Here is a 26904-nt window from a genome sequence, read left to right on the forward strand (position 1 = left end):
GCCCGACACCCCGCGTTCTTTCTTCTTATTTTTTTTTTTCGAACTATGGGAGCGCGAAGATGAAGACGTGCACCGCGGACGAGAGAGAGAAAGAGAGAGCTGCGTGCCGACCAATCACGTATTAAATTACGTTTCGTGAGCGCGGGCGCAAGGCGCTCAAACCCTCCCGAGGAGAGATATTTATCAGCGGCGAGATTGCGTCCCTGCGATAAATATCAGCTGACAAGCGAGCGAGCTCGGCATGGGATGTGCCGGGCCAGTTGGGGAGCCGAGGAGGATCCTGGTTGGTCGGCTCGTTCCCCGCTGGTAACGTCTCCGAGTCGCGACAGGCGACGGTCTCTCTCCCTCTTCAGGGCATGCCCACTATTCCCCCCTGTCTCCACCAAAAAGAACTAGAGATAAAACCTGTGTTCCAATCCCGTCCGAAAACAACAGGTGTATAATCACAACCCCCACATCGTTAGAAAGCACAGTACATCCACCAACTTTAACGAAGAACTCTCCTCTAATTAAAGAAGAGTTCTTCATAATTTCAGGCAACTGGATCTCCCTGGAAACCACGCTGTAATTTCAACTTCCGAATTCTGTTTTTTACGGTTTAAACGTGTAAACGCACACGTGGAAGAAATGGGTGTGTTTTCGCAACGAGTCTTAATAGGATTCGGAATGTTTTGCTGATATTCCCACATTATTCTTGTGGGTGAACTCTATAGCCGTAAATTTTCGGAGGTAAAAATAAACTTACGAAGATCTCTTGATAATTTGTAACCAGCAATCTTCATAAATTTAAGGTGAAAATGTTTACTTGATAATCGTAAGTATATAGCTCGGGTGGTTTTTGAGAATTCCGCCAAGTTTCAAGAGCAATGAAGTCTATTTTTCAATCATGACAGCACAATGAGTGAAAGTAAATCCTTGTAATATAAATTTGTTAAGGGCCTGACGGAAAATTTGCCTTAATTTTTTTCCAACAACATAAAATGAAACAGAGTGGTTTGAACCTCTGTGGCAAACCAATTAGAAAAAAAAAGAATAATTGACAGTATTTAGAGTTAGTCGGTCGTTGCCTAGCTCTGAAAACTAACATTCGCGGATTCATTTCGCATACTCTCAACCAATAAAGTAATTATATAAGCCTAATGACCGGACACCCTGTTGGGACTATTCGCAAGTCCAAAGCCAATGAAATGAACCAATGTCGTTAGCCCAAGTACACAGGGGACAGTGGAGACTAATCTAGAGATCACTAAACCTACTAATGTTTTTGGTCTCTGTCCATTAAAACAGTGAATGAGAAGTGAGCTATCTCCGATATTTAAATAAGGATTATTTGAAGTTGGCTAACCACGAGAAAGCGCACGAAAGCAGTAAAACAAAGCGGACTGTGGCGTTGCTGTGGTTGATTTGCTTCCCTTCTTACAACTTGCACCGGTTTCTTCCTTAGTCTAACGACCAATAGGCGTTATGGACTGTGTCATGTTCTGACAACAGTGTTTTTTTAACAACTTTATGTGATTGTTAGTACCTACACAGAAAAATTTTTTTCTCTACTTTACAAAATATTCCTTTGGAAACCAGTTGCCAAGAAATAGTTTGTAATACTGCAATACGTTTTTCAATATAATACTGAGTATTTATTACAGAAAATTTGCGAATAATTTTATATTTAAATCGATGTTTCATTCAAGAAAAATTGTCTTATACCATGGAAAAGGTGATCAAATATTCAATAATTTGACTTTATTTTGTTGTATCATGCATTATTATGTGCGCAGTTAATACTGGAAAGCTATTTAGGGAACTGTTTACAAATAACTTTTAACTATTGAAGGTACTGGGTCAACGCAAAGCATAAATGCCCAGGTAATAATCCAAACCCAGTATTACTGCGAAAACTATTTTGTAGTGATGCTGTTATTTTCATGTACATTTGTAAATTTACAAATATTTGTAATTTTACATATATCTGTTTTTATTGTTATTATTGTGTGTTAGCAAACAAACGTCGAGTGTTTATTGGCAAGACGGAGTTGGAAAAGGGATACCACTGCAGTAGTATAGCTTGGCCGGTCCTGAAACAGGATGCAGGTAGTGGATTGAGATTGTCGGTCCGCCATCTTGGATTGTGACGTCACGGCGGCCATCTTGGATGGTTGTGACCTTGACCTTTGACCTTGACCTTGAATTTGATCCTCAAAAATCGCCAAAATCCGCCAAAATTGGGCAAAATTTGCCCAAAATTCCTCAAAATTCGCCAAAATTTCCATTTCTGTGGAAAAAAAGTTCCACCAAAAAATCTCAAAAAATTCCACAAATTAAAAATTTCTCTTTTCGAGGGAAAAATTTCCCGTTTCGAGGGAAAAATTCCCGTTTTTAGTCCTTAAAAATCCCAGCGGCTGAAAATTCCTAAAACTGGCTTAAGCATCCTTAACTCAAGCCTCAGTTAAGCCATTTCTAGGAATAAGGATACCATGACCGCCATCTTGAATTATGACGTCATCGTTGCAATTTCCGTTACGGCCGCCATTTTTAAATTTATTATCCGATTTTAACGAATTTTTTTTAAAAATTATAAAAAAATTCACCTAATAAAATTTTAATAAATTATTAATAAAAAATTACTTTTATGACACGGAGCTCGGAGTCCTCGGTTCGAACCCGACAGAGGCAAAAAAAATAAAAATGGCGACCGATCCTTCCCCCGAGGTGGCTGCAGGCATACTGACTCCCACCACTTTTTATCATCATCTAGTATGACGTCATGGCCGCCATCTTGTCTTCGATGCTGGAAGCCATCATCATTGTATCGTCGGCTAGAGTGCGCCGATGACATGTTAGTTTAATTCGTATCCGCTAGAGTGCAGTAATCATTTATTACTGTGACATCCACCATCTTGTCATTTGGCCGCCATCTTGAAAATCCGTAATTATTTAGCTAGAAATTCGGGAAAAGTTCCAAAATTCATTAAATAAATCACTCATTAATTTACATATTGATTCGATCGATTCCCGTCCTCGGTTCGATACCCGATCGTTGCAATAATGTTTAATCTTATGTAAAAAAAAAATAATTTAAATAAACCATGTTCAACATTCTTAAAGAGACTTTAAATCCTCTACTACCACCATCCTATCAGACATCAAGACCACCATATTGGAAATGTGTAATTTTAATGCTAGAGATCCGGGAAAAAGTTCAGAAATCATTAAATAAATTTCCGATCAATATACTGATTAATTAGATCGACTAAGATCCTTGGTACGATCTAGGATGATGCAAAAAAAAATAAATATATCATCAATTTAACATAATAGTAACAGGTTCGAGGAATTAAACACCGCAAGTTCTTTTACAAACATAATATTTATTACATAATTTCTATTCTACTACAGGATCACTTACGAAAGCCAACAATCTTATAATCATTTAGTTCCGCAGCGGTGTGAAATGACTAATTCTTAGCTCCAATCGGTTTATACTAGACAGAGTCCAGCCAGAACCTTTACAGACATAGTCCACCTCTTCTTGACAGAGTTTCTGGATACCGTTTTTAACAGTTTGCTTCACATCGTTAGAACTGTAAATTACTGCAGCAGATGTCTTGAATGCACACTTCTTCACTTCGTCATCGAACGGATATGGCTTTCCATATATACAGTCCAACCACAAGTTATATTTCAAAGGTCCGTTTGTTGCTACATCATCAGTAAGCTGATTGATTATCTTCTGTCTGATATCGTCAAGAAAATTACAAATGTCCTTCGACTCACCGAACGTATTTAGATAATAGTAGTCTTTCAACGTTCCACGAAATGCAGGCTGCGCCAAGTAGAAGCCATTATCGTTCACTTGTAATGCTACGAACACAGTCTTAGGTTTAGTTCCATGTTCAGACGTCATAACAATCGGTTGCTGGGCATCTGTTTTTTTGGTTGTACGCTTTCGTGTCTCCAATCTAAAGCGAGGAGTCGAAATGTCGGCAGGTAGTTCAGCAGTAGGAGCACAGACTCCACCTTTACATTTTTTCGCATGATGTCGCAAACTGTCAATTCGAGTAAACCATTTAAGGCACTCATCACATCGAAACTTCATGCGAGAAGGATTCTTCGCGCATTTGCTCCGCTCATGTCTTCGTGCATCATGGTAAAATGCGAACGACGTATCACAGTAGCTGCAAGGATACCGTGGTGATGAAGACGATCCTTTCAGACCCGATCCAGATACAGGCGTTGCAACAGTAGTACCATTTCCAGGCATTCTCTTATGCACACCGATGCATCGTTGTTGCGCCGAAACCTTTACTTTCTGCCGCACAGCAGGACCTTTGCATGCCTTCATGTGCGTTTTCATATTATCTTTTCTGGCAAACTGCTTATGACATTTCTCACAAACAAACATTTTACGATATAGGTTCTTGGCACATTCGCTCCTCTCGTGTCGCCGAGCATTGCTGTTGTTTGAGAAAATCTTGTCACAGTAACAGCACCGATGTTCGCTAGTTGTCAAATCAGCATCCATTGAAGTCTCCATCGAGGTCGTATCGTCGATCGTCGTGGTTTCCTGCACATCCAGCTCAGTAGTCATTAAAGTCTCTTCTGCTGGTGGTATCATGTCTGATGAAGTCTTCTCCAGTGTTGTCGTCGTCGTTGCCAACGGGATCTGCTCCACCATTGTCGTAGCTGTCGTCAAGGTTCCCGTAGACGATGATACAACGTCCATCGAGTACGACGTTAAAGTCGGTAAAGATGCCATCGAGTTCGCAAGAACTGGTAATTAATTACGCGACTTATTCACCAGATGAAATAATCTAGGTGATCCTTACACCGTCGACGACAGTAACAAACTGAGCGACCTGCTGTCTAGGACTCACTTATATACATGCTCCGAATGGAATAATACGCTAGTCAAATCAAGATCAATTTATTATAATACTAGAGTCAAAACAACATTAAAAATAGAAGGACCATCAACGAAAAGGCAGCACATTTGGAAGCACCGACAACGAAAAGGCAGCACCGACAACGAAAAGGCAGCACATTTGGAAGCACCGACAACGAAAAGGCAGCACATTTGGAAGCACCGACAAAGAAAAGGCAGCACCGCCAACGAAAAGGAAGCACATTTGGAAGCACCGACAAAGAAAAGGCAGCACCGCCAACGAAAAGGAAGCACATTTGGAAGCACCGACAAAGAAAAGGCAGCACCGCCAACGAAAAGGAAGCACATTTGGAAGCACCGACAACGAAAAGGCAGCACCGCCAAAGAAAAGACAGCACATTTGGAAGCACCGACAACGAAAAGGAAGCACCATCAACGAAAAGGCCGCACCGCCAACGAAAAGGAAGCACATTTGGAAGCACCGGCAAAGAAAAGGCAGCACCGCCCACGAAAAGGAAGCACATTTGGAAGCACCGACAAAGAAAAGGCAGCACCGACAACGAAAAGGAAGCACATTTGGAAGCACCGACAACGAAAAGGCAGCACCATCGACGAAAAGGAAGCACATTAATTTGTCATTGACTGCAATATTCATTGGTTCCAATATTCATTGGCTCCAATATTCATTGGCTCCAATATTCAATGGCTCCAATATTCATTGACTCCAATATTCATTGGCTCCATCAGTCATTGACACCTACAGTCGTTTGGTTCCAAAAGTCTTTTGTCCCCAAATATATTAGGCTAGAATTCTTCGAGTCTAAGAGACTATGAGACCACATGGCTACAGAACTACGTGACTACGAATCTTCAAGTTTACGAGACTGCGAGGCTACAGAGCTACGAAGCCTCTAGTACACAGGTTTACGTGACTGCGAGGATACAGGACTACCAGTCTGCATGAGTACTTGACTACGAAGCTACTCGTCTACAAGGCTACAATTACAGCATCTGTTTTCGTCAGAATTTTCTCTTTTGCTCCAACTGCACCACCAGCATTATGTTATAAGATTACAAGGCCGCCTGCTTACGTAGCTTCAAGTCTACGAGGATACTTGGATACGTAGCTTCAATTCTACGAGGTCCTAAGACTTCATGACTACGCGACTTCGAGCCATGAGGTTACGAGATTACGTGACTACGAATCTTCATGTTTACGAGACTGCGAGGCTACAGAGCTACGAAGCCTCTAGAAAACGAGTTTACGTGACTGCGTGGATACAGGAATACAAGTCTGCATGAGTTCTTGACTACGAAGCTACTCGTCTGCAAGGCTCCAATTGACACATCTGTCTTCGATGGAATTTTCTCTTTTGCTACATCTACACCATCAGCATTATGTTATAAGATTACAAAGCTACTTGCTTACGTAGCTTCAAGTCTACGAGGCTCCAATACATCATGACTACAAGACTACGAACCACGAGGTTACGAGACTATGCGATTGCAAGTCTTCAAGGTTACGTCATCGCGAGGCTATAGGACTACGAAGCTTCCAGAACGCATGGTTACGAGAATGCATGACTAATTGACCGCATGGCTACGAAACTTTATGTCTCTAACTGACTACAATAGCACTATTCAGTGGTGAGAGTTAATTTATTTCATGCAAAGGTACTTGCTGCAAGCAGTTCCGCTTTTTCAACATCAGATGACGTCATGTTTTGCTTGCAGGTAAAATAATATTTATTTATTTTATGCGGGATGCGGGTTGTTCACTATCGGTCGCATAAGAAGAATGGCATCGATAGTCTTCAAGGAGAAGGAAGTTCGTCCTTCCTGCTAGTGCTTCTCAGATTTCTCACGGTCCGCCATCTTGGATTGCGACGTCACGGCTGCCATCTTGGATGGGTGTGACTTTGACCTTTGACCGAAACCGCAGGAATGATCGCAAGCACACGGATTAACCATCATAATATTGGCAAGAATAATCAGGAGCACACGGAGAAAAACGACACATGTTTTCTCTGATATCATAAAATTACAGGAAAAAAAATATTTAAAAATAAAAATAAATTAATAAAAAAATTTAAAATAAAAACAAAAAATACATAAACTGATTCTGCTAGCTTGTAAACTTATCATTGTTGAGCAAAGATAGAGTTCTAGTACAAGCCAGAATTTTATGTATTTTTTGTTTTTATTTTAAATTTTTTTATTAATTTATTTTTATTTTTAAATATTTTTTTTTCCTGTAATTTTATGATATCAAAGAAAACATGTGTCGTTTTTCTCCGTGTGCTCCTGATTATTCTTGCCAATATTATGATGGTTTTCTCCGTGTGCTCCTGATTATTCTTATCAATATTATGATGGTTAATCCGTGTGCTTGCGATCATTCCTGCGGTTTCGGTCGCAATCCAAGATGGCGGACCGTGAGAAATCTGAGAAGCACTAGCAGGAAGGACGAACTTCCTTCTCCTTGAAGACTATCGATACCATTCTTCTTATGCGACCGATAGTGAACAACCCGCATCCCGCATAAAATAAATAAATATTATTTTACCTGCAAGCAAAACATGACGTCATCTGATGTTGAAAAAGCGGAACTGCTTGCAGCAAGTACCTTTGCATGAAATAAATTAACTCTCACCACTGAATAGTGCTATTGTAGTCAGTTAGAGACATAAAGTTTCGTAGCCATGCGGTCAATTAGTCATGCATTCTCGTAACCATGCGTTCTGGAAGCTTCGTAGTCCTATAGCCTCGCGATGACGTAACCTTGAAGACTTGCAATCGCATAGTCTCGTAACCTCGTGGTTCGTAGTCTTGTAGTCATGATGTATTGGAGCCTCGTAGACTTGAAGCTACGTAAGCAAGTAGCTTTGTAATCTTATAACATAATGCTGATGGTGTAGATGTAGCAAAAGAGAAAATTCCATCGAAGACAGATGTGTCAATTGGAGCCTTGCAGACGAGTAGCTTCGTAGTCAAGAACTCATGCAGACTTGTATTCCTGTATCCACGCAGTCACGTAAACTCGTTTTCTAGAGGCTTCGTAGCTCTGTAGCCTCGCAGTCTCGTAAACATGAAGATTCGTAGTCACGTAATCTCGTAACCTCATGGCTCGAAGTCGCGTAGTCATGAAGTCTTAGGACCTCGTAGAATTGAAGCTACGTATCCAAGTATCCTCGTAGACTTGAAGCTACGTAAGCAGGCGGCCTTGTAATCTTATAACATAATGCTGGTGGTGCAGTTGGAGCAAAAGAGAAAATTCTGACGAAAACAGATGCTGTAATTGTAGCCTTGTAGACGAGTAGCTTCGTAGTCAAGTACTCATGCAGACTGGTAGTCCTGTATCCTCGCAGTCACGTAAACCTGTGTACTAGAGGCTTCGTAGCTCTGTAGCCTCACAGTCTCGTAAACTTGAAGATTCGTAGTCACGTAGTTCTGTAGCCATGTGGTCTCATAGTCTCTTAGACTCGAAGAATTCTAGCCTAATATATTTGGGGCCAAAAGACTTTTGGAACCAAAAGACTGTAGGTGTCAATGACTGATGGAGCCAATGAATATTGGAGTCAATGAATATTGGAGCCATTGAATATTGGAGCCAATGAATATTGGAGCCAATGAATATTGGAACCAATGAATATTGCAGTCAATGACAAATTAATGTGCTTCCTTTTCGTCGATGGTGCTGCCTTTTCGTTGTCGGTGCTTCCAAATGTGCTGCCTTTTCGTTGTCGGTGCTGCCTTTTCTTTTTCGGTGCTTCCAAATGTGCTTCCTTTTCGTGGGCGGTGCTGCCTTTTCTTTGCCGGTGCTTCCAAATGTGCTTCCTTTTCGTTGGCGGTGCGGCCTTTTCGTTGATGGTGCTTCCTTTTCGTTGTCGGTGCTTCCAAATGTGCTGTCTTTTCTTTGGCGGTGCTGCCTTTTCGTTGTCGGTGCTTCCAAATGTGCTTCCTTTTCGTTGGCGGTGCTGCCTTTTCTTTGTCGGTGCTTCCAAATGTGCTTCCTTTTCGTTGGCGGTGCTGCCTTTTCTTTGTCGGTGCTTCCAAATGTGCTTCCTTTTCGTTGGCGGTGCTGCCTTTTCTTTGTCGGTGCTTCCAAATGTGCTGCCTTTTCGTTGTCGGTGCTGCCTTTTCGTTGTCGGTGCTTCCAAATGTGCTGCCTTTTCGTTGTCGGTGCTGCCTTTTCGTTGTCGGTGCTGCCTTTTCGTTGTCGGTGCTTCCAAATGTGCTGCCTTTTCGTTGATGGTCCTTCTATTTTTAATGTTGTTTTGACTCTAGTATTATAATAAATTGATCTTGATTTGACTAGCGTATTATTCCATTCGGAGCATGTATATAAGTGAGTCCTAGACAGCAGGTCGCTCAGTTTGTTACTGTCGTCGACGGTGTAAGGATCACCTAGATTATTTCATCTGGTGAATAAGTCGCGTAATTAATTACCAGTTCTTGCGAACTCGATGGCATCTTTACCGACTTTAACGTCGTACTCGATGGACGTTGTATCATCGTCTACGGGAACCTTGACGACAGCTACGACAATGGTGGAGCAGATCCCGTTGGCAACGACGACGACAACACTGGAGAAGACTTCATCAGACATGATACCACCAGCAGAAGAGACTTTAATGACTACTGAGCTGGATGTGCAGGAAACCACGACGATCGACGATACGACCTCGATGGAGACTTCAATGGATGCTGATTTGACAACTAGCGAACATCGGTGCTGTTACTGTGACAAGATTTTCTCAAACAACAGCAATGCTCGGCGACACGAGAGGAGCGAATGTGCCAAGAACCTATATCGTAAAATGTTTGTTTGTGAGAAATGTCATAAGCAGTTTGCCAGAAAAGATAATATGAAAACGCACATGAAGGCATGCAAAGGTCCTGCTGTGCGGCAGAAAGTAAAGGTTTCGGCGCAACAACGATGCATCGGTGTGCATAAGAGAATGCCTGGAAATGGTACTACTGTTGCAACGCCTGTATCTGGATCGGGTCTGAAAGGATCGTCTTCATCACCACGGTATCCTTGCAGCTACTGTGATACGTCGTTCGCATTTTACCATGATGCACGAAGACATGAGCGGAGCAAATGCGCGAAGAATCCTTCTCGCATGAAGTTTCGATGTGATGAGTGCCTTAAATGGTTTACTCGAATTGACAGTTTGCGACATCATGCGAAAAAATGTAAAGGTGGAGTCTGTGCTCCTACTGCTGAACTACCTGCCGACATTTCGACTCCTCGCTTTAGATTGGAGACACGAAAGCGTACAACCAAAAAAACAGATGCCCAGCAACCGATTGTTATGACGTCTGAACATGGAACTAAACCTAAGACTGTGTTCGTAGCATTACAAGTGAACGATAATGGCTTCTACTTGGCGCAGCCTGCATTTCGTGGAACGTTGAAAGACTACTATTATCTAAATACGTTCGGTGAGTCGAAGGACATTTGTAATTTTCTTGACGATATCAGACAGAAGATAATCAATCAGCTTACTGATGATGTAGCAACAAACGGACCTTTGAAATATAACTTGTGGTTGGACTGTATATATGGAAAGCCATATCCGTTCGATGACGAAGTGAAGAAGTGTGCATTCAAGACATCTGCTGCAGTAATTTACAGTTCTAACGATGTGAAGCAAACTGTTAAAAACGGTATCCAGAAACTCTGTCAAGAAGAGGTGGACTATGTCTGTAAAGGTTCTGGCTGGACTCTGTCTAGTATAAACCGATTGGAGCTAAGAATTAGTCATTTCACACCGCTGCGGAACTAAATGATTATAAGATTGTTGGCTTTCGTAAGTGATCCTGTAGTAGAATAGAAATTATGTAATAAATATTATGTTTGTAAAAGAACTTGCGGTGTTTAATTCCTCGAACCTGTTACTATTATGTTAAATTGATGATATATTTAATTTTTTTTTGCATCATCCTAGATCGTACCAAGGATCTTAGTCGATCTAATTAATCAGTATATTGATCGGAAATTTATTTAATGATTTCTGAACTTTTTCCCGGATCTCTAGCATTAAAATTACACATTTCCAATATGGTGGTCTTGATGTCTGATAGGATGGTGGTAGTAGAGGATTTAAAGTCTCTTTAAGAATGTTGAACATGGTTTATTTAAATTATTTTTTTTTACATAAGATTAAACATTATTGCAACGATCGGGTATCGAACCGAGGACGGGAATCGATCGAATCAATATGTAAATTAATGAGTGATTTATTTAATGAATTTTGGAACTTTTCCCGAATTTCTAGCTAAATAATTACGGATTTTCAAGATGGCGGCCAAATGACAAGATGGTGGATGTCACAGTAATAAATGATTACTGCACTCTAGCGGATACGAATTAAACTAACATGTCATCGGCGCACTCTAGCCGACGATACAATGATGATGGCTTCCAGCATCGAAGACAAGATGGCGGCCATGACGTCATACTAGATGATGATAAAAAGTGGTGGGAGTCAGTATGCCTGCAGCCACCTCGGGGGAAGGATCGGTCGCCATTTTTATTTTTTTTGCCTCTGTCGGGTTCGAACCGAGGACTCCGAGCTCCGTGTCATAAAAGTAATTTTTTATTAATAATTTATTAAAATTTTATTAGGTGAATTTTTTATAATTTTTAAAAAAAATTCGTTAAAATCGGATAATAAATTTAAAAATGGCGGCCGTAACGGAAATTGCAACGATGACGTCATAATTCAAGATGGCGGTCATGGTATCCTTATTCCTAGAAATGGCTTAACTGAGGCTTGAGTTAAGGATGCTTAAGCCAGTTTTAGGAATTTTCAGCCGCTGGGATTTTTAAGGACTAAAAACGGGAATTTTTCCTTCGAAACGGTAAATTTTTCCCTCGAAAAGAGAAATTTTTAATTTGTGGAATTTTTTGAGATTTTTTGGTGGAACTTTTTTTCCACAGAAATGGAAATTTTGGCGAATTTTGAGGAATTTTGGGCAAATTTTGCCCAATTTTGGCGGATTTTGGCGATTTTTGAGGATCAAATTCATGGTCAAGGTCAAAGGTCAAGGTCACAACCATCCAAGATGGCCGCCGTGACGTCACAATCCAAGATGGCGGACCGACAATCTCAATCCACTACCTGCATCCTGTTTCAGGACCGGCCAAGCTATACTACTCACTGCTACTACTTTTAAAGTCTGTCAAACTGGAGGCGAGTTGAGTGACACTGGCGCTAATCGAACACGTACAGCACGCCTCAGGCAACGACCACGGGTGGGGAAAGAGGCGATAAACATTCAGCACACAGAGAAAGGAAACAAAAGATGCCACCTCCTCCCTTCTTCCAAGCCCTTTACCGCGATTGGCTCACTTCAATTTTTCCGTCCTCATTCCAAACAAACGTGAATACCTAATATTTCACGTCAACTTGTAACTTTAACTCAAATTTGTGTCGTTTACATTTTGAGGGAAATAAAGAAATTTGGCAGCTCTCCTCTCTTCTTTCGGATAACATTTTAATAAACTAAAAAATATTATTTTTTTTATTTTAAAAAACTATTTCGAAATATAACTTAACTATAAGTATAACTAATTAATAAAACTCGTCATTTTTATTGAATGTAAAATGCAAGTGTTATATTTCAAATGTCGACAAACTAATTTTTGAGGCATTTTACATATACGTTTTGGTCAAGTTCAAAGTCTGGCCATCTATGCTTCCTATAATTTTACCAAAAAATAGTAGTTCTTCATCCTTCAACAATTCAACAAATTTCCCTTGCAAAATACAAAATGAAGCAATGCTAAGTTAACAGTAAAATATCCCCATTAATGGAATTTAAAATTTATACACTATTGGAGTCATGTTTTACCAAATTCATAAAATTATCTATGAAACAATCTGATTAGTTGTATTTGACTCTGAATTCGTGAACTATCAAATATATGAATTATGTTTGACGCACTATGGTCAAGTTCAGTTTGGGATAGTTTAATTAACTATAGAATATTATTATTTTTCTTTTAAAAATGCATACTTACGATGACCGCATATCACCCAGATTAATGACGCACGTAAGACGTTTCACCAATCATATGCAAAGTCGTTATATTCTTGAAGACACTTAAGGCAAGAAATACAATTTTTTTTTTTTTTTTTTTTCAAAACCAGTTCAGTGAATTTGTTTGTGGGTGGAGTCAACATACCTAACATCTGCTGTAATATCTACTAAATACCTATTATGTGTTAAACTCATATTGAAAACAAATCCAAATGTTTAGATCGACTCAGATTTCTATATTAATTTTTTGAGGGGTTGATAGAAAGCAGTAAAGTGAAATATCTACCAACCTGACAGACGTGCGTATAACGAGGCGTCTCCAGATAATCATTCATCTCAAATATCTGTAATTCGTAACGTAACCCTCCTATCGTAAATGATTGTATGAAGTAAATGTATTAAACATATATATATATATATACATTGGGAGAAGAAACACCTCAGAGGCAAGAAAATTTGTGTTTTGTATAGAATTTTGAGTTCAAGCTTGTCTTAATTAATGCGTTTGAAAATAAATAAAACCTAAAATAACAAAACATAAACTTCAGTATGATTTATTGTCATTTTAAATAAAGATATATAAGAATTTTAATATTTAAAAAGTGAATTAAATTAAACTCATTTTCAAATTTAAAAATATCTCTTACTTGATTTTTCGGGCTTATAAGATCTTTTTGCCAAGTATTATAACGTGCATGCATTAACAGCAAAAGCCGGAAAAAAGATTCTCTGGTCAAGATAAATATTACATAGCAATGAAGAAAGTAAAAATTTTAAAATATGATCTTTAAGGCCAACCACAGAAAAAAATTAAAGTGATAGCAAGTATAAAACTTTAAACACATTATTAATATCAGTACAGATAATCGTTTCAGACGAATTCAATTAAGATTCAACTGATGAAAATCTCACATGTAATATTGTTGTAACCAATATTTACTATTGCAAAATATTACAGTTTAAAGGAATAATATTTTTATAAATAATTTTACTTGATACTCAAAAAATTATAATTCTTGCAGTGCGATTATCGTTTAAAAACAAACAAAATGTTAGCAAATAAAAATGAGATGCAAACAAATAACTTTAAGAACGTTTAGAAAAATTCACCCCTAAACTAAACTCATTTTTTATTTATCAAAAATATTTTTTCAATACTTTTATTTTTTAAGAAGAAATGAATTTGTTTCAGTTAGAAGTAATTAAAATACAGCTAAATCATTAGCTTGCATTAGTTACTGTCTTCATTTATCTAAGTACGTTGACAGTAGCTATATATTAAACATTCTTAGCTGGCATTAAAAATAATGTTCCTTTAAAAGCAATGCTTAACAAAGCGTTAACTTTTCATGAATTGATTTTTCAAGACTTCAACGTATTGACAATTTTTACCAACATACAGAATTATTTGTGAAACATAATAAACCTTGAATTTTAAAATTAAAACATGTTTGGGTGTATATTTTTTTATTAAATAAAAGAAAATACAATTGAAATATCATTTTGAAATCGAAATTTACAAAAAAACTTGTTTGAGTGAAAATATTAGGTACATTGTGTTAAGGACCACAAACTTTTTTAATAAACGAAAGAAAATACTTGAAAATAGTGTATATCTAACATATGAAGCTTACTCAGCAAACAAAAAAAAACAATGTTTTTAAAAATCATAACTATACAAATTTGACCAATTATGTGAGGTTACAAAACTTTTGTTTAATCTGGAATGAAAGGAGTAAATTCGAGTAGCTACAGTGTTGATAGAAAGTTTATAAAATTATACACAAATGTAATTAGTTACAAATTGTTCTTTTTATATCCGTAATAATTTGATGGTCTGCTATATTATTTCAATTTGTGTTTGATAACACGCACAAATGCTAAAAGTTACATAAGTGACATTAGTAAATGAGTGAATCGGTAAAATGTAAATCAGTGCCTATTAAAGAAAATTGTTCTTAAGGTCGTATTTGATCAAAAACATTTATAAGATTCTGTGAAATAAATATTTTTATCACTGATTTCATTGTAACTATATGCATTTGTTGGTCGCCAAAATCAACCAAACTACAGTAAATTATACGACTGATCTTTTAGTGTTACAATGTAATTTTCTACCAGACGTAAAAAATAAGTAAATAGTTTTGTATAGTCTTCAGGTGACACATAAACGGATGGAAAGTGAAATGATTTAAATTGCTTGATATATAATTTATGTTGTGTGCAATATTAATATTGCTAATTAGCAGATGCATTAATTTTGATAATTAGCAGATGCATTAATTTTGATTTGCAAAATAGAATTAATTTTACATAAGATCCGTGCTTAATTAAGGTTGGAAGACGTCTTGCCTGAAACTAAACTAGTGTCATAAACCATATTTTATTCTACTCTTTTGTTATATTATACAATTTTTTTTGCTGACTTAAACAGCTCTTTTTGTGTACTCAAAGAATTACAAAACACGTCGGTTTTTAAAATTCTTCCCAGATGAGTTAAAACACACTGCCAACTTACCGCGTTGAGGAAGCAAACGGGTACTTCTATGCTTAAGTATTCACTGGCATAGAAGAAATTTGTTCTTTACCTGCAACAAAAAAAAAGAGATGTGCAGAATTAGCAATACTGATTCATAATATAATGTCTCATCATTATACTAGAAATCTAAAGTCTACAAGCAGAGACGTCACATGCTATAACCAGATAGGATATTTAAATGAAGAAAGGTTGCTGTGCTCTCATCTTTTATTTTAACAGTGACTCTGTCCTGACGAACAGCCATTTGTGCTATAGAAAATTTAAGACATCTGATATGAAGCGTGCGTTGCTCTCTTCTTTCATTTTCTTAATGACTCTATCCTATTGAATAGACCTCAGAATTAGAAAATTTAAGAAAACTGATTTTTTCATTAAAATTATTTATTTTGTTTATTACTCGATTCTTATTCTAAGCTTGTTACAAAAAAATACGTTATACAGAGTTGTAGTTCAATCTTTCACTTTTTAACAAATTACTTAATTTTAAAGATTATTTTTTTACTTTTTAGTTTATACAACTTAGAAAGTGTGTTCTTGTAATTATTTTTTTTAATTCCTCGAAATGGACCACAGAATCATTTTGTGTCATCAGAATCACGGATGCAACTATAAATTACAAAGAGCATACTGATAATCATAGACTAATAATTATTATAAATAAAACTATAATAATACTGAAAGTCCACATTATATAAATTTTGTTATGTTTCTCCAAAAGAGAAAGGGAACATTTCGTTGAAAAGGGCCAGAACCCAACCCCTTGAGTAGGGGGGGGGGGGTTGACCCACCGACGTCCAACTTCGTAATACTCCTCAAAATGCATCAAGAAATCAAATTTCAGAGTCCCGAAAATTTCGAAAGAAATTGATTCAACTCTCCCTCCCCCCTCGAGAACTCATATAAGGGGGTCCGATGGTGTCTGATGATCTTGGGAGCATGTCAGAATCAACGGACTTCAATTTTCCTGAATTTAGAAATATCGGGGGCATGTGACCCCCCTCGAGTGGGAAGGGGGCAGTTGAACCCCAGGGAACATTTTACACCATGCTCCGACCTCTTGGATCTGAAGCAATCTAAATCTAAAAGGAATATATTTTTGAAATCATCGAAATTTTCATGTTTTGCTTCAAGGGAAGCGGGGCAGCCTACCCCCAGGGAAATTGGCCACTATGCCCCGGCCTTATAGATAGGCCTACACAAAACACAAGGTTATTGCTACAGATCAAAATAGTGTTTTTTTTACCCCCAAGACCCTTCCCCTTAACTCTTCAGGTTATAGTCAAGAAATAATTCTATGATCATTCGGATTACATATACTTACAAAGTTTCAAGCCAACACGACAATTAGAAGTAGGCTAATTCAAATTTTAAATTTGATTACATAGTTACAAATGAATTATTATTTTTTTATAAATTCCTCTAAATGCGCTTCAAAATTAATTTTCAAAGTCCCGAAAATTTAGGGACCACCATGGAGGTCCTATGGTGCCAGAAGGCCCCGGAAGCACGTAAAAATTAACGTACTTGAATTGGCCCGACTTTCAAAAATTTGGGGGCAAGTGACCTCTCGCCTGAGGGAAAGAGGTGGGATTTTGTGGACCCTGAATTATTCGGAAGCACTTCAAATCGAAAAAGAATAAATTTTTGAAATTTTATAAATTTTGTGGTTTTAAATCACCCCCCCCCCCCCCCCCCCCCCACTTTTCACTCACTCACACACACACACAAATCTACAAGGGATCAGTTGACTTCGGGCAAATTTCCCATCATGCCCCGGCCTCAGTGATATACAAAAAGCATGGTTATTGCCCATAGCACGAAAGTAGTGGTTTTTTGATCCTATCCCACTACCCTTTCTCTTTACGGATCAAAGTCATGAAATTATTGTACTGTGTTCGGGTCACAAAGTTCAAATCGATACGACGATTAGAATTAGGTTAAAATTGACTTACAAGTATTGATTACATAGTTACAAGTGAAGCTGATAAATGCGTGTTAAAAACTGAAGAACACTGTCAGTGTCGCATAATCGTTTAATATGAATAGAAAATTACAAAATTTAGTAAACATACATTAAAAGTGCGAAAAAAATAATTTCACAACATGTTTTTCCCTATCCTCAATCCAGAGGTATTCTTTTTATCACCTTTCAGACAAAATACAGACTGCTAAAAGATTTTTAAAATACTACTGTTTTAAAATCTTATAACAATTGACACAAAAAATCAAATTCACAAAAAATAGAAGGCAGTATATTAATCCATGATGTAAACTTTGAAGAATACTTTAAGTATGTATCTACGTATATATTAAATGTGACTTTTTTTCTTTATAACCCTTTATTTTCAGGGAAATAAATTCCACTTTATTAGGAATTAATTTTGATTTCGTGTAAAGAAAACGAAAACGAAATACTTATTTTTCTTCAAATGTTCATTAGGTAAAATGTAACAACCCAGTGATTACCATAACCTACAATTTAGAGTATTTTTACACATAGTTGGAAAACGTCTGTGTGTATGTATGTGTGTGTATAACTATGAATAAAAAGTCTTAATTCTAATGGCTACCAACAGGCTCATTATACTGAAAATTACTCATCCTACTGTTAAGTTAGATTTTTAATCAACTCGTAGCTTATATAGACAAAAAAATTAATACTCTGGTAAACCAGACTGCAATTCTCATTCTTTTATATTAAATAGGTATGAAACTGAAGGATTCTGATAGAATGTCAAGTCAGTATTTGTAATAAGCGAACCGACATTGAACAGCAGTTGGCGTTATCTAACCGCACGTATTTTGTAGTTGGATTAGATAAGATTGATAAATTTGTAAAAACTTCTTTTTTTTTTTACTTTCAACATATTTAAAAATAAATTACTTATAATTGCTCATGAATAATTGTAAATATTTCAATTATATGGGTCTAGAAGACCCACATCCTTGTGGCAATGCTGGGCCTGGATGCTCGCATGGACCCCCCCCCCCCCTCAAGAAGCCACGCGAGTCTGAGCGAGGGTCGGTTAGTTCGAGTCCCGGCCGCACCGGCCTCGGGCGGCGCTAGCGGCGCGCGGGACATCAATAAACCTCGCGGGGAACAAGGATCGGCCAGCAGCTGTGAAATTGCAGGATGTGTGACGATAGTTATCAAGAAAACAAGCGAGCAACGAAATGAGGTGCCCCCTTTTTTTTTTAAAACAAATGGAACCCTGGAGGAGGGGGGTGGGGGTGGAGTGAATTAACGGCGAGGAGGACTCCGGGATGAATTTGAAGTGAAAATGTATGGGAGAAAAAGGATTATGCGAGGTAGCATCGGGTAGAGGGGAGACGGGAAAGAAGTGGCGCAGAAAGAAAAAAAAGAGGGGTATGAGGAGTGCGGACGAAGGAAAAGGGGCAAACAGGGCCGCGGAATAAGAATGCGCATATTAAAGGAAGCTAAGGCGATGGATCTTAAGCGCGCGACAGAGACGGAGGGACGCAGGAAAAGAAGAGGGATAGAGTGCGGTGGGGGAGAAAAAAAAACTTTAATTTATGAGGCAAAGTTAAGAGAAGTAGAAGAACGAGGGGGTGAGGGATGGTCGGGGGAGGGGGGCCAAGAAGGGTGGCTAGAAAGTGTGAGCCTAGGCAAAGCAAAAGGAAGCGGGAGTGGAAAAAAATTGTTCCTTCCCTTTTAGACTGTTCCAGGCACTCTGCGCGGAGCGTCAGATGGGACCATGTACAGTCCGTGCTCGCAAGTATTGAACCCACCACACCACTCCCCACAAGATGGATGCCCTTGTCGTGAACAGTTCAGCGCACTGTCATTTCGCGGCGACGATTAACTTATCTACCGAATTTGAAGGATGAAATAATGTGGTTGTTACTTTTAACTGTCGTAGATGTTACAGGACACTTCAGTGGTCAAAGATTCACAACGTTCTAATAACTGCATTTCGGTTGTCGAATGATGCTTGATATAATTTAAATAGCAAAATAAACAGTCGTGACGAGAAGTACAACATTAAAAATTACTCTATCCAAGGAAAGCTAAACATAAATTGCAAACAAATTTAAAAGAAGCAAGTCTTAAATACAGTTTCGAAAAAAATGAAAAACTTCCAAGCATGTGAGACCACGACAATGCCACACACGTGCATACACACCATCTGCATGCAGTGTAAGGATAACTCACAAGAAACCACTATGATCATGCACACCAGGTTTCTGCCATGCCCGCTACTCTGACCGAAGTGTGTGCCTAGTCAACCGAGGCTTTGTTCGTGCAAATCTTAGGATACAGCTTATATTTTGCTCTATTACATTGGAACTCTTATGTAAAAATTACTTTATAAAATCACACGTACTCATTTTACATCCTTTATGGGTAGAATTTCTGAAAATTGTAATAAAATCTGTAGTTATTATTTATTTAGGTACTGTTTAAAATTAAAATCTTATTTTCCACGTGTTTAACTTCAGATACATTTCTTTGCTAAAACATGTTGTTCACTTTTGAATTCCTTTGAGATGGCATTTTGTTATATAAAAACATAGCGATTAATTTATCGAAAAATATTAATTCGATAAAATCGGTTCATTATAATCCGTTAAATCGTTTTTGACTGATGCCGGGACCAACTGACAAACAGATTTAAAATTTTCAATATATATATATATTTTTTATTCCAAATAATGTAAATATGTAGCCGTTTACAGGAGATCTTTTTAATTAGTTCATGAAATATATATAATTGTTACCATTAACAATTTTTTTATTAGTATAGATGTTAGTTTCAAAACGCACTGCAGTTTTTTCAATGGAAATGCATGTTTCTATCCAAAAAATATAATTTTGCGTAGTTCACTTCCCAATCTCCGTCTTCTTCGCCGCCATATTTCCAGCTGCCAAGGTTCCAGCGTGAATTGAACCATCGATTTAAAATCGAGTTGTCGTCGAGGTGGGCTAAATTGAGCGCAAACGAAGATAGGGGGCCGGGAACTGCGCACGGGATGTGCGATAGCTGTGGCCGGGTCATGTCACCGAACCTAAAATTAGCACAAAGCCGGGAGTCTGCATGCACGGGAACAGAGTCTGCAACGCCTCATGATCCGAGCGATACAAACCTGACGGCTCATTAGATGCGCCGTGTCCCGACAGTGTTGTTAAAGGAAGATTTATGCTCTGACAGACTCCGGTAAAAAAATTAAAGGCAGCAGCTCTCCTTGAGTATATTTTAAGCTGTGCTGAAACTTGGGGATTAGCTCCACTTTCCTTCCTAGAGTTTCATTTGGAACTGCACGGTGTACACGAGCCCAACTGTTGGCGGCGTCTTAGTGTCAGCATTAGAAACATGCCGTGCATTAGAAACATGTCGTGGATGACTGGTGCTGCTGAACAATTATGCTATGCACTGTTTTTATTCGAGACTTTATTTGTCCCTCTTTTCCCTCACGTTCTAAATAGTGTGCCTTTTTGTTTAAAAATTCACAGTACATACATGGAACCATTCGTTCAACTTTCACCCGCAACTATGTATTATTGTTACGAAAAAATGTCCTTGAAGATGAACAACAGCAAAGTTTCGTTACTATAAAACGAGAGTTGCTTGCAAAATGTAATAATAAAGCTTGGACAAAAAGCCATAATATTATAGTCACAAATAAATATGTTTGACATTGTGGAAGTCATTCACTTTAAGCGGTATTAAATCCACTAATATATATATAAGTATAAATACATATCGACTTTCTATTGATAAAAGGTTCTTCGAGCTTAAAGTTGTCTATATTTTAGCATTGAAACTTCAAAGCGTCCCTGAAATGCGAAACGAAAATTTGTAGGATATAAAACTCTTGTCTGTTTGTTGAAAGGTAGCTCCATGCTTTGAACACAATTCAAATTGTATTAAACTGCATAACCTGTTGTTATTGTCAAAATTCATTCAATGAGGAAATATTTATTTTCTAATGCCAATGAAAATATATGGCATCCATGCACATCGCTGTTAGTTAAAAAAAAATTAAAAATTTAATACAATTTAATTGAACAAAATGATTCCTATGAAGTAGCTACTAAACTTCGAGAAAATATGCGTTTCTTGATGGTAAAAATAATGACTCGTTACAAATTTCCCTATATTTTGTAGTTCGGACTTCACGAGACAAATAGGTTATTAATTCGTCACATAGGTATACCTATGTGCTAATATAATGTCATGTTACATAGTTCTTGAATGGTTTTAGAGTGAAAAAGTATATTTAGTAAACTAATGACTATTGCATAATAACTGTTATTATAATTGTACCTACATTCACAATCATTTTGTTGCTTAAACAGCATTAATACAAAAAAAAACAAATATAAAAATTAAGAGCAATAAGATTACCTACGCATATGAACAAAAAAAGTAAAATTATTTCCATAATTTTTTTTTGCAAAAAAACTGATTTTTTAAAATTTAATGAATGATTCAATGATTTAATTAGAATGAATAAAAATTTTACCTCACCAGTCAGTCATAAAAGACCCTTAAATAATTAGTCCTTTGTTAGTCGCAATTCAAAAATTGATATCATTAGGGCTTAAAATTAAGCCTTATTTTGGACGCAAGAAATACCTTAAGAAATACTAAAAATAAAATAAATTCTGTAAATGTACCTACTGCTTTTAATCATTCGACCAGTATCAAATTTGGGAACGCATGATGGGAACAAATCACGATAGATTAAAAAAAATCCGGAATAAGAACCGTTTGTGTACACTGGCTTGCGCACAAAGAAAAAAAATTAAATTAACTTGCAATGTTACCACTTTATCTACACTATCGAGCCGTGTTTTGTTTCTGAGAATGGAGGCCACCGCCGGCTCAGTAATTAGTTCACGCCCGAGCAATGATCTCGAACTCTCCTTTATTGCTGCCAACACCACCAATCTAACATTCCCCCACCACACGCTCATCCAAGCCCCTACTTCGCGCCTCACCGCAGCCTCCCCACCCCCAACCCCCTCCGACCAACCCTCCACTAACCATGCTAATGTCTGCCTAATGCGCGCAGCTTTTGTGTTACCCCTTGTCTGCACTCGATATTTCATTCTTTATCTCCGCCTTATTTAACCTTCTGTTCGGGCGCAGGGGTGGCCAAGAAGCCTGCTCCGCGGGTATTTTTCTCGCGGGGTGCCTTCGACGGGGTTATTAACAAGCCGCACCCTCGCTACCGGCGCGTAATTTACCCCCGCAGTTAACTACGCCCACTTGAGAAGACCTGCCGCCCCCTTGTTGAACAAGCCTTCCCGTCGCGACACAACCCTGGGGGTCATGTTCTGTACTTTCACAGAAGATTCCTTCAGAAACCAGATGCTAAGGAGTAGTCTGTAATGGCTAACAAGAAAGGTGTTGTCACTTTGTACAACATATGTCTATGGTTATTTTCGTAAATATTAAATACTTACATTTTTAGACATATTACTGAGAGTTCCTTACGAATATTGGCACATTAAATTTTGTTATTTTAATTGATGATTCATTCAGAGCATATTTTTTTTTAAAACCATGAGGAAAAAAAATTGAAAATTAAATGATTGGACTTTAAACTGGGTAGCTATTCCGGGAACGGTTTACAATTATCTTTAACTACTGGAGGTACTGGGACAACATGCAGCAAAAATCTGAACCCAGTATTCCTGCCAACACTTATTTGTAGTGATACAGCTGTTTTCATGTAAATGTGGTATCTACTACTGATACTTCTGGCACTGCTGCTCTGCCAACAGTGTTCGTAAACAACATTATGTAGTTGTCAGTGTTCGTAAACAAACACTACACCATGCTTTGCAAATGACAGTTGGGAAATGGGTACGACTTTTACTATTTCTGGGAACTATTAAGATTCAGGCAAGTTACACGACGTAGAATTTATAAGCCTGCTTGCAGGTGCTTTCAGTATACTAGAGTTATTTTTATTATCAGAAACTCTTTTAATTTATATAATTTAATTGCTTTAAGAGTTAGAATTTTTCAATTCTTAATTTATGAGGTTTTATCGAAGCCATGTGATTACTTTATTCCTTGTGAGAAAAGTTTTTTATGGCCTTTGTTTAAAATCCATGTTACCAAGTCAAAATTAACTTTTGACTATCGTCTTCAGTGTTCCAGTAATTTTTGTACCACAAAATAATATACCAATTTTATACATTTATTATCAGTTGTTTGTCAACAATCTACGGGTTACATACAACTGGAAAATAAAACTTTAATTTTTCCTTAGTAACTTATTATTCAATATTAAAAACATCCGTCCCGTAAATCTTAAGTGTAACTGTAGTTACTAAACGTCAGCTTTGAGCGTTTAAATTCTGAGATAAATCCAAAACAAAAGAATACTTGAACTCTTATAGAAGTGTATTATTGAGTCAGATCGTTATTAAATATTACAGAACCTGCCTTTTAAAATGACAATTTTATTTTAAGTCACACTTTTAAGAAACCATAATGTGTTGCACTGACTAGATAATAGTAATTGTGGGAATTCCTAACTCTGTATCACAAACGTATAAACATACAAAACGTTATATTCTCTAAGATTTACCGAAAATTTATTATTTTCAAAATCTGCATAAAATTTCCCACCATATAAACGTTTAACCGAACAGAATGTTAACAGGTTTTAAAATATGTAAGGCTTATTAGACATTCTAAAAATTCTTAAATTTTAACTATTTTACTGACGAGGTAAAGTGTTTTTCTTTAAAATTAAAGATAAAAATATGTTATACTTAAGACCTAAAAATAATTTATTAAGTTATTACTAAAAAAATTTAACGATAATAAATTTATGCTGAAATATTAATTTTCTAAAAAATACGAACCTTTTATAAGATAAGGTGAAAGAGAAGGAAAAGTGTTTTATATATACGAGGATACTACGTCAGCATTTATTATTTTCAATAAATAATGTACCGGAATGCTATTTTAATAAAACCGGTTTGCTTTTTTGTATTTTACATTCGTTGCACCCAGCTGCGTTTATGATTTCTATAATTGATTTTCTTCTTATGAATATTATTTTAATACATTACTATTTTAAGTGACATTCCAAATCACTTTATGATTTATTACAGCCTCGTTAAAAACAGGGTAAGGAAATCATGATGAAAATTCATTAATATATTGCCTCCGTGTATAAAATTTTAAATCCAATCTGATTGTGATCTTCCCACGCGCACTTTTATATAATTTATTTTACGTTAAGGCTGTCTATTGTACTTTTCTTTATACTTTTTCTGCTTAAAAGTTCGATTAGATGTTTAGTTTCATATGGTTATTCAAATCAAACATCTAGTTCTTCAAACAACTGCATTTTCTGAACCATTTAGCGGTGCATGCATGCTCAGTTATATGACGTCATCATGACGTGTAGATGCTCCAAACTCCAATATGGTGCACAGTGGACTACAAGACTGAATAATGTCTGCACAATCACTCCCGGTCACTCCTGTCATACGATAAAAAAAAGGATTACGTGTTGTTTTCCACGACTGTGTTACTTTTTGTTATTTGGTAAATATATAAAATAATAATTTGTTCGCTTAAATTTTATAAGCTTAACAAGTATATTTAAAACTTACTCAACATAAATACAGGTAAACGTTATTTTTGCTTATTATATTAAATGTACCTACAACAGATAAATTAGTACCTATATCTAGTCTGTGTGTAACTTGTCTGGGAAAATTAGAGTCAAAGTAGAAGGCCATTGTACCAATGGTCTACGTATTCTTCTGCCAATATTGTTCTGTCAGCAATACTTTGCAAGTGATAGTTGGAAATTGAGTACCTATGCTAGTACTGCTTTTGAGAACTGCTGAATTTGAGACGAGTCTCATGGCACAGACTTTAAAGGAAATCATCCTTCTGATCCCCAACATATTTCATTGTTGTTGCGTACCACCATGTACGACACAACGTACAAACACTCTTGTTTAAGGTTTATTTTTATTTAAACATTCTTATTATAAAATTTACTGTTTTTGATATTTTCAAATTTTTTATTTTGATTTTTTTTTGTTTTTTATTTGGTTTATGAAAATTATTTTAGTTGCACATTTAAAGCTTATCGAATGTTTATTTTTTCATATATTTGGTTTTAAAAATAAACATATACATATATGGAAAGATATACGGAGTGTGTTTTTGAGCTCAAACGATTTGACCACTCTAGTTTGAGTATTCCCAATAGTTGTATTCTGCAATTTATATTTATATACCTATATGCGTATTATTTTTGAAGAGATTAGAGAAAACGGCGGTCTGAAGTGTACCACCATCTAAGCGATAGCCTCGAATGGTTTTGGGAAACCAATGAAATATGAAACCAGGATGCGAACCCAGTGCATCTCCAGAGTGAATTACCAGCCCGCCACCTGTGTCGACAAAAATTGTTTGGAATTGCTGATAATTGTTTACTTATTTGGTATTGCATTGCATTTGTAAGTTAATTATATTAATTTTACTGCCTATGATATTTTAATGGGTGACTTAATTTTATGCATTTTATTTATCGTCATTTCAATAAACTTCGTACCTACTCATTTATGTAATTAAGTGGAAGACAACGTTGCACGCTTTAATTTCGCCGCATTACCTTGTCAATAAAATAGATAGTATTACGCGGCGGGATCGAAACAGGATTTTTGACATGTAGTATTCATGGCGGACATTGCCGTGAGCCCTTCTAACACCCCCCCCCCCCCCCAATTCCACTCACCATAAATAATCTTGGCCCATCCCATTGGTCAACGCACCATTGTAATCTCATCACTCCTTTTAATCTATATTTACCTCGTTACCGACGAGACTTAAAAATCTTGTTTTTTTTTTATCGCCTGAATGACTTGCCTACAGTGCCTATATTAAATGCTTTTATAAAAATAGCCACCTTAGATAATAACGAAGAACTTTCTTTACAAAACTATATAGTAGTGTTCGTAATTTTACTATTATCTCTAAACATTTACCAGTAGGAACTGAAATTACTTATGAACATGAACTCACCAGAAAAGTTTCAAAGATTTAAAATAAAAATCAAGGAAAATTTTTCTAAATGCAAAAAAAAAATATATTTTAAAGTATTGTATAACCTATTTACATTGAAACATCTAGCCTTGAATTCCGGATGGTTTGAACAAAGATTAATTTGCCTGAAACTACGAATATTTATTTGTAGATAAAAAATTTCTAGCCGTGGGTATGTACAGGCATCGCACGACAGTTTGAACGGGTGTTAAAAAAAGGAAAGAAATGGTACGAAGGGTGGTATTCCAAGACGTTCGGGTAAGGAAGCAAATAAGCACTGTCTCGTTGGGATACGACTGTAACCTAACTCGCAGGCCGTATTCCAGGACGTGTCCAAACGGAATCTCAGTAAGGAAACAAATCAGCAGACCGTTATAATA

General features: G+C 36.9%; 1 protein-coding gene across 2 annotated transcripts in view; it reads right to left on the minus strand.

The window, feature by feature from the left end:
- Nucleotides 1-26904, minus strand: part of LOC134535514 (homeotic protein ultrabithorax-like) — a 788056-nt gene that overhangs the window by 113430 nt on the left and 647722 nt on the right. The window contains exon 3 of one of the 2 annotated variants that reach the window (XM_063374652.1): nucleotides 14659-15519. The exons of the other annotated variant lie outside the window; for it this stretch is intronic. The gene's annotated coding sequence lies outside the window, so the exon portion shown is untranslated. Of the gene's footprint in view, nucleotides 1-14658; nucleotides 15520-26904 lie in introns of those variants that run through there. 2 annotated transcript variants of the gene reach the window in all.

The sequence above is a fragment of the Bacillus rossius genome, chromosome 8 (genome assembly GCF_032445375.1).
Source record: "Bacillus rossius redtenbacheri isolate Brsri chromosome 8, Brsri_v3, whole genome shotgun sequence".
In the NCBI taxonomy this organism is placed as follows: Eukaryota; Metazoa; Arthropoda; class Insecta; order Phasmatodea; family Bacillidae; genus Bacillus; species Bacillus rossius.